Source organism: Carassius carassius, chromosome 50 (genome assembly GCF_963082965.1).
Source record: "Carassius carassius chromosome 50, fCarCar2.1, whole genome shotgun sequence".
Lineage (NCBI taxonomy): Eukaryota > Metazoa > Chordata > Actinopteri > Cypriniformes > Cyprinidae > Carassius > Carassius carassius.
This window is the reverse complement of record NC_081804.1, coordinates 52,501-62,500: the sequence shown is the minus strand read 5'-3', so window position 1 is coordinate 62,500 and position 10,000 is coordinate 52,501.

Below are 10,000 nucleotides of genomic sequence, written 5' to 3'. Positions count from 1 at the left end.
CCTCCAAAACCGCAAAATTTCATTTGTGAAACACACACACACACACACACACACACACACACACACACACACACAAAAGCAGTTAGTTTTGTGTTCATGCCAATGTTATATTAGCATCTCATTACTATTATAGTTTTAATATATATTATTTATTATGTCATTCATGGAAAGTTTTGATATATATATGTCTTGTACATGTCATTTTACGAGAGCTAACAGAACGTTCTCAGCAAAGCTCTCACAAAGTTCTTTTAGGAACGTTAATAGAACGTTCATTCAAAGTTATCTGATGTTTAATAATGTTCTCAAAACATTAGCACAACAAAGTTATTCATACATCATTCATGAATCATTTTTAAATGTTACTCTCGTTTCAGAACATTCAGAAAATTCACATAACGTTTGCCAAATGACTATAAAAAACATTTTGTATAACATAAAAAAATAGAAAAATTTCATTACTTAATGGGAACGTTAGGAAAACATTCTTGGAATATTTTTGTTAGCTGGGTATGATAAGTATATACTATATAGCAAATATCGATTTGATATATGTATATACAGCTATATTTAAATGTTACAACTCGTTTTGGAATGTTTGCAAAATGTTTAAACAGAATGTTTAACAAAAAAACTGAACGTTTAGAAACCATTCATAACAATAGAAATGTTAGCAAAACTATATTGTGTTAGTATGCAAATAAACACATACACACTCACTGGCCACTATTAGGTTCACCTTCTACAGTAGTACCGGGACGGACCCCCTTATGCCTTCAGAACTGCCTTAATTCTTCATGGCATTTCAACAAGGTGTTATATTCAACTGCTGTATATAGTGTTAGCTGCGGGATGATATAGTTATATTTTGCTTGTGCTAAAACAGGGTAATGCTATGTTTGCTGATTGATGTTACTTGTTGTTCACATCAAGTCTTAATTTAAAATCATGTGTTTATGGATATTTATGAGCTCAACCAGAGAGAAGAAGATCAGGACTAAACATGCCATTACATTTTGAAGTAAATGAAGGAGACCCTAAAGCTGGTGGATTTATTAGCTGCTCCTTTCTGCACATAAATTGAAGTCATTAAGTCTTATGTGTGTAACACAGTATAAGCAGCACTGGGTTGCAGATCCTCGTCCCACCATGAGACTGCATAAATGTAATAATAAAAAGAGATTTAATATCACTTCATCCTAATGAAACTGAGGGTTTGATTATGATAATTCAATTACGGTTTACCAATCTGCTAAGAAAACTCATTGGCTAATGCAGTTGTAATGCATGATGATGCTGATACAAAGCTTTTGATTCCTCCATCCAAACATTTTTCCACAGTGGATTAAAATCATGGACTGCTTGTTTCTTTCTAAAAAGTCGAATTTCTTAGCTTCCCTTTCGGCCCAGATCTGCTGATGGGGTGAATCTGTGGATTATGCGCTCAGCGTTTGGGACGGAGTCCAGAAAAACACTCCCTTCACCCGCTGCGTTTAATCAAGAATTTGTGCATGAAGTCATTGGTGAGCGGCTCGGAGGAATCAGATGCAGTTTATTAAAGGAGCGTTTCAGATAAAAATGGAGATTTAGTCATCCTTTAATCAACTTTGTGTCGTTCCAAATCCATTTGACTTGTTTGTTTACTTCTGTGGAACACAGTTAAAGAATATTATGGCTGCTGTTTTCCATGTATTGAAAGTCAAAGGGGCTTTTATATGCCAAAAAATAAATATTTTGGGTGAAAAAAATATTTCATTTTAACAGAGATACCAAAACAAGCTTTCTTATCTGCAGGATCTGGGGTTTTGGATCGGGGGCCCAGGGAATTGTTTAAAACAAATGAATTAATTAACAATAAAAATATGTAAAAAAAAAAAAAAAAAAGTAAATATTATTAAATATTATTATTATTATTATAAAAAAGTAATAATAATAATAATAAATCAATTATAATAGGCAAGCAAATAAAATAAGTTTAAAATAAATATTTGATCAAAATATAAACTAGAATTAAACAAATCTGATGAGCAAATACATACATAAAATTAGAATACAGAACATTGAGATAAAATAGAACAAAATAAACAACTTAGTAAATAAATACATAGATTAAAATAAATTAAAAAGTAGAATAAAATAAGCAAATAAAATATAGAACAAATACATATATAAAAATACATTAAAATAAATTAGTAAAGTAAATAAAATATGTAAACAAATACACATTTTAATAAAATAAGTAAATAAATACATGAATAAATAAAAATGCATCAAAATAAAACTAGAATACAACAAGCTAAAACATTTATATAAATAAATACATAATTTTATTCAAACAATAAAATAAAATAAAATAAGCAAATAAGTAAACAAATAAAATTTGATTAAAATAAATCACAATAACACAAGCAAAAAAGTTAATCAATAAAAATGACAAAAATATTTAAATAAGCAAATAAATACTATGAGTGAAAAACAAATGTAATAATGTAGCTTAATAGAAACAAATATTTAAGTATAACATTTTAGACATGTTTATAATATACATTTTAGCATGGGAGTCCCTCATACAAGAATGACATTGAAATTGACATTAAAAACCATCCGCTCATCTAAAAGACTCTTCAGGGTCGTGAATCGTCCTGGGCCTCAGTGACCACAGAAACACCTCCGGGGTCGGGGACAGATTTGGCACAGGTGCCATATGTGCCCAGCATGCTTCAGCAGGACATGGCGCTCGGCCAGCGGCGGGATACAGGACTCCCAGCATGCAACAGCCTGATTCCAGCTGGCTCATTAATGACCAATTTACTATCAGAGAGAAAAACTCTCCGCGACAGATGCTACAACCTACTGGAGATTATATTACGGTTTCTGCCAGCTATTAACCGCCGTGAGGACTCCCATTATGTTCAGGGATGACGTCAGCAAACGTTTAGGTTTCAGTGAGCCACGCTTCAGAGGAATCCGATTGGCTGCAGATTTGACTGACAGCACTAAGCACCGCCCCATTCAACTCAAAGTCAGAATTTCTAACATTAAAGTTCTTACTTTAAAAGTGCAGCATAAAGGCATTTGAAGTTGACTTTCAACTTGGTAATGGTCAAAGTTCCTGTTTAGCAGGCGCTTGCAGAGGCAAGAGTGAAAATAAGGTAAATGATCTTCTTTGTTGATAATCAAATACTTGCAAATGCTGGGATTACGTCATTTATGATGTACAAAATAAAAATCAGAAATAATCATTTGTTTGAATAAATACATAAATAAAAATTATGAAAAACAAAAAACAAATGAATAAATAAAAACATTAAAATATAAAAATGTATAAAATGAGCAAATAGTTTATTGATCACATTTCCCACACGCTTTGACAGTGCACAATAAATAAATAAGTTTAGCATTTAGCATGGAAAATTTTATATGGGAAATAATTTAGTTTTTGTGTTTTCCCCCCATCACAAACTGATATTTAAAGGGTTATAATCAATGAATTTGAATGAAAATGAATTAATTAATTTTTGAGAGTTGGTCAAAAGATCTATGTCAGAGAAAGCAATAAATAAATAAACTAACAAAAATGTATAAATAAACAAACAAATAAAGTTTATCATTTAGTATATGGAAAAAAAATCTATTTTTTGTGTGTTTTTTTCATAAAAACAACTGGCATTTAAAGGGTTAAAATTAATGAAAAATAAAACTAAATAAAAATAATACTTTTTTTTTAATTATCATCAGGACTGATGTTGGTAAACAGGTCAGAGAAAGCAAAATAATAATAATAATAATAATAATAATAATAATAATAAACTCAAATGGATACTTTTTTTTTCAATTCAATTCAATTCAAGTTTATTTGTATAGCGCTTTTTACAATACAAATCGTTACAAAGCAACTTTACAGAAAATTATGTTTCTACAATATTTAGTAGTAGCTAGTAGTTTGTGCACGTTTGACAGGATTTTAGAAAAATAAAAATAATAATAATAATACAAGACGTAGTCAGCTAGATGATGAACTATCAATATTATTAATTAATAGTAATTATATGATGCAGTCACACATGTAGCAATAATTGTTAGTTCTGTTTGTTGATTCAAGGTTAGGATCATCTGGGGTCCTCTGAGGGTCAGCATCATCTCTTCTCAGGTGTTCTGGATCCAGACTGGAGCTTGTGTAAATCCTAGTTACCACGGGATGTAAATCCCATGGCAAAACATAGAAACAAAATAGAGACATCATTAGCATAGCTGCTGATCCAACAAAGTAAAATTAGTTTAACCCAAGCTAAAGAATAAAAATGCAGATGCAACTACACTCACAATTTAAGAGATACATTATTCGAATGCTTGGCGAAAGAGATGCGTTTTTAATCTAGATTTAAACAGAGAGAGTGTGTCTGAACCCCGAACATTATCAGGAAGGCTATTCCAGAGTTTGGGAGCCAAATGTGAGAAAGCTCTACCTCCTTTAGTGGACTTTGCTATCCTAGGAACTACCAAAAGTCCAGCGTTTTGTGACCTTAGGGAGCGTGATGGGTTGTAGCGTGGTAGAAGGCTAGTTAGGTACGCAGGAGCTAAACCATTTAGGGCCTTATAGGTAAGTAATGATAATTTGTAACTGATACAGAACTTAATAGGTAGCCAGTGCAGAGACTGTAAAATTGGGGTAATATGATCATATTTTCTTGACCTGGTAAGGACTCTAGCTGCTGCATTTTGTTCTACCTGTAGCTTGTTTATTGACGAAGCAGGACAACCACCTAGAAGTGCATTACAATAGTCCAGTCTAGAGGTCATGAATGCATGAACTAGCTTTTCTGCATCAGAAACAGATAACATGTTTCGTAGCTTGGCAATGTTTCTAAGATGGAAGAATGCAGTTTTTGTAGCATTGGAAATATGATTTTCAAAAGACAAATTGCTGTCCAATGTAACACCCAGATTTCTGACTGTAGAGGAAGTAACAGTACATCCGTCTAGCTGCAGATTGTAATCTACAAGATTCTGTGTAGTGTTTTTTGGTCCAATAATTAATATCTCTGTCTTATCCGAATTTAATTGGAGAAAATTATTGGTCATCCAATCTTTTACATTTTTAACACACTCTGTTAGCTTAGATAATTGGGAAGTTTCATCTGGTCTCGTTGAGATATATAGCTGAGTATCATCAGCATAACAGTGGAAGCTAATTCCGTATTTTCTAATAATATTACCAAGGGGCAACATGTATATTGAAAATAGAAGGGGACCTAGGACGGATCCTTGTGGCACTCCATATTTTACTGATGATAAATGAGATGACACCCCATTTAAGTAAACAAAATGGTAGCGATCGGACAGGTAGGATCTAAACCATCTTAGAGCCTGCCCTTGAATACCTGTATAGTTTTGTAATCGATCTATGAGTATGTCATGATCTATGGTGTCGAACGCAGCACTAAGATCAAGTAAGACTAGAAATGAGATGCAGCCTTGATCTGACACAAGAAGCAGGTCATTTGTAATTTTAACAAGTGCAGTTTCTGTGCTATGGTGGGGCCTAAAACCTGACTGAAATTCTTCATACAGATCATTTTTATGCAGGAAGGTGCTCAATTGAGCAGACACAACTTTTTCTAAAATTTTAGACATAAATGGAAGATTTGAAATAGGCCTATGATTTGCCAGTACACTAGGATCTAGTTTTGGTTTCTTAATAAGAGGCTTGATAACCGCCAGCTTGAATGGTTTTGGGACGTGACCTAAAGATAACGACGAGTTAATGATATTGAGAAGCGGTTCTTCGGCTACAGGTAACAGCTCTTTTAGTAATTTAGTGGGTACAGGATCTAATAAACATGTTGTTGGTTTAGATACAGTGATAAGTTTATTTAGCTCTTCCTGTCCTATATTTGTAAAGCACTGCAGTTTATCTTTGGGTGCGATGGATGAAACTGAAGTGTTAGACGCTGTAGAATCTACATTCGCTATTGTATTTCTAATGTTATCTATTTTATCAGTGAAGAAATTCATAAAGTCATTACTATTTAACGTTGGTGGAATATTTGAATCAGGTGGCGTCTGGTAATTTGTTAATTTAGCCACTGTGCTAAATAAAAACCTTGGATTGTTTTGGTTATTTTCAATGAGTTTGTGGATATGCTCTGCCCTAGCAGTTTTTAGAGCCTGTCTATAGCTGGACATACTGTTTTTCCATGCAATTTTAAAAACTTCCAAGTTAGTTTTTCTCCATTTGCGTTCAAGACTACGAGTTACTTTCTTGAGAGAGTGAGTATTAGGCCCAATCTCATTTCTCTGTCTTACCCCTTCCCCTTCCCCTTACCACTTTGTCTGCGTCTTCCCCTTGCTTCTCGATACCGAGTGAAGGGGGGTAGGGGTAGAGCGTTTCCACTAAGAAATGAGACGCCACTCGATTGCCGTTTGCGTCATCTTCCCTTGCCACTATCTGGCTGCTACGTCAACAGAGGCGACAAGCATTGACATAAACAAACGAAGATGCCGTCGTCTCAGGTTGTGATGTCGATTTCCTGGGCTCTCTTTATCTTTGCACGCTTGTGTGCCATCAATCAAAGACACCGTAGAAGAAGATTGTGTCCACCGGTCAAATCAATCAAGGAATAACGAGTAATGTCACGAAAATTCACTTCACACTAATTTCACCTAAAAAACATAATATGAAGTGTCATGTCAAGGATACAGATAAAAATTAACGTTAGCTTAGCTCAACAAATATAGCTGCTAGCTAGCGGTTAACTAGCGATTCAAAACAAAAACATTACAATTAAAATCGCTTAAACATTGTATTAAAGTATCCTAAAACACGAGTGTCATAATTATAATGTCAATTAAACTGATGAAAATACATTTGTGCGACTCCTTCACAGTACGACGCTCAGCCATAAAAAAAGCTTGATGTTGGCACTTCTTGAAAAAATTATACGTTGTTACCCCTCTCTTTCAAGTGTGGTCCTCCGCAAACTTCGTTTCAAGGGCAATGTAGCCCTTCGCCTTGGCCCTAGCCCTTGATCAGAATGAGAATTGAGACGCCACTTCCCCTCACATGAACGCGCAAAACCAAAGGGGGAGGGGTAAGGGTAAGGGCTAAGACAGAGAAATGAGACGCAGCCTTACTGTTATACCATGGCACAGTACGTTTTTCTCTAACCTTTTTCAATTTGATGGGGGCAACAGCTTCTAATGTATTAGAGAAAATAGTGCCCATGTTGTCAGTAATTTCGTCTAATTCATGTGTATTTTTGGGTACAAATAGCAGTTGAGATAGATCAGGCAGGTTATTTGCGAATCTGTCTTTGGTGGCTGGAACAATAGTTCTGCCCAGACGGTAACGCTGAGACATATAGTTAATATCAGTTATACGCAGCATGCACGATACAAGGAAATGGTCTGTAATATCATCACATTGGGGTACAATATCTATAGCAGTAAGATCGATTCCATGCGATATAATTAGATCTAGTGTATGATTAAAACGATGAGTGGGCCCGGTGACATTTTGCTTGACTCCAAAGGAGTTTATTAGGTCAGTAAACGCAAGTCCTAATGTATCATTTGCATTATCAACGTGAATATTAAAATCTCCCATGATTAGCGCCTTATCAACTGTAACTAGAAGGTCTGAGAGGAAATCTGCAAATTCTTTTAGGAATTCTGTATACGGCCCTGGTGGTCTATACACAGTAGCCAGAGCAAGAGATACATTAGATTTCTTTTGCATGTCTGACAGTGTAACATTTAGCAGAAGTATTTCAAAAGAGTTAAACCTGTATCCTGTTTTCTGGGTAACATTGAGAATATCACTATATATTGTTGCAACACCTCCTCCACGACCAGTCTGACGGGGCTCATGCTTATAACAGTAGTTTGGTGGAGTAGACTCATTTAGACCAAAATAATCATTTGGTTTTAGCCAGGTTTCAGTCAAGCAGAGTACATCAAAACTATTATCTGTGATCATTTCATTTACAATAACTGCTTTGGGTGTGAGTGATCTAATATTTATGAGCCCAAACTTTAAAAATTGTTTTTGTTCATTTACTTTACATTTTTCTGGTTTAATTACGATAAGATTTTTTCTAGATCCTACATTATATTTTGACCTCACTATTCGGGGAACAGACACAGTCTTAATAGTTTTTACAGCACAAGTACTTTTATCATTTAAGCGGGTGGAACAAAACTCATCATAATAGTACTTAGAGAATTGTCTTACTAGTCACATGGAGCGAAGTGTCCTGGAGATGTTGTCAGAGAGCAGCTCCGCTCCGATTCTGCTGGGGTGTAATCCATCAGCGCGAAACAGCCTAGGACGCTCCCAGAAAAGAGCGTTGTTTTTTCAACAACACAACAGTCAAGCGTGTGAACTGTGCTGTGTGGAGACTGAAAGCTGTGTGAATATAGTGAGAAACTTCAGGTTTACAACTATTGTAAAGAAACGATTGAGAATAATCATGTCAAAGCACGGTGTTTTAGAAAGACTTCTACACTTTTCTCTGCAGGAACTAAGACTGAAAGTGGCCACATGTGAAGCAGTAACGTGCCACGTGCAGATTTCTGAAAGCTTTAATATACATTTTTAGTGAAAATGCTTTTATAACCCTTGTGTTTTGACCCGTAATGGTGCCTAATGGCTGTTTACCAAATGTTCCTATAATTGGTTTGATTGCCACTTTCTGAAGAACTGGATCGACATCTGGATGCAGGATGGCCATTCGGGGGTTGCTTGGCAACAAGGTCACACTGGACCACAGCTACCAGCAACTAACACCACTCTGGAAGCATCTTGATAAGAGAGGATAACATGCAACCGCTGAAATAACACGGTACCTGTCAAAAGAAGGTCTTTATTGATAAAAGGGTTTGACACAAGTATATCTGATATTTCAAGAGGGGCTCATCTGTTCATCAGAAAAACACACAGGACTAAGATCATCAGATAAAGGGAAAACAAAACACTGCGGTGAAGGATCCAAAACAGCACACGTATAAAAGACAAAGGAATCCGTTTTTGCTTTGACTGAACCTGAAGCATATATAATTAACAAATGCATCTTTTCTAATTCTACTTTTCAAGATAATTCAGATTTTCCAATACATGTGTGTGAACGGAATTGGTTGCACAGCAGTTTGTGTCTAAATATCTGATAAACAGCTCAAGAGAACGATCTTCTGTAAACTAGACTCAGTGCTGGGTATTAACTGATTACAAGGACTCCGGATTATGCGATCAGATTCCTAAAATTAAGTACTGGTCATTAGATTGTATTAAATACTCACTTTTTATTAATTACATTATTACCTATTATTAACAAAATAGCAATACGTTGTTCAGAATTAGATTCTTCCTAATTGATTTCATCTTTTAAATTGTCCTTTCTAAAATGGCCTTCTGCTTATATACAGTACATTCCAATAATCTTCCAGTTTTGTGGACAAAGACAGCTTTGACCACTGGATTTATGAACACTTGCTCGTTCATAGTTCTCTGACGTTGGTCAATTGTCACATGGACATCCAGGTAAACAAATAAAAACATTTTAGTAAGTGTTTTTAATTGTTATTTTCAAATGATTGTGTTAGTCATTTTTATCATTTAATTAATTATATATTACTTTTCATTAAATACACAACCCCCCCCCCCCCCCACCACCACCAATTCCTTCACGAAGTACAGATTGGGAAACCTTGATGTAATGTAACGTTTACTGCACTTCATGCTGTTAATAACAACAAATGGAATATATTTTTGTATTTTGTTTACCTCAATATGGTGCAAGATTATGCTATTTAAACGTGATAAATTAGGTCAAAAGTAATCTAATGCTGTGTTCAGACTACACTATATTTTGGTCGGTCACGATAGTCTCTGAATCAGTCTCCTAAAATCTTGTTGTGTCGTGGACAACAAACATGTAAACAAAGAGTGTAAACTTTTGCTGAAGCGTTTCTGCTATTATTCGCCAGCAAACCATCGTTTAGT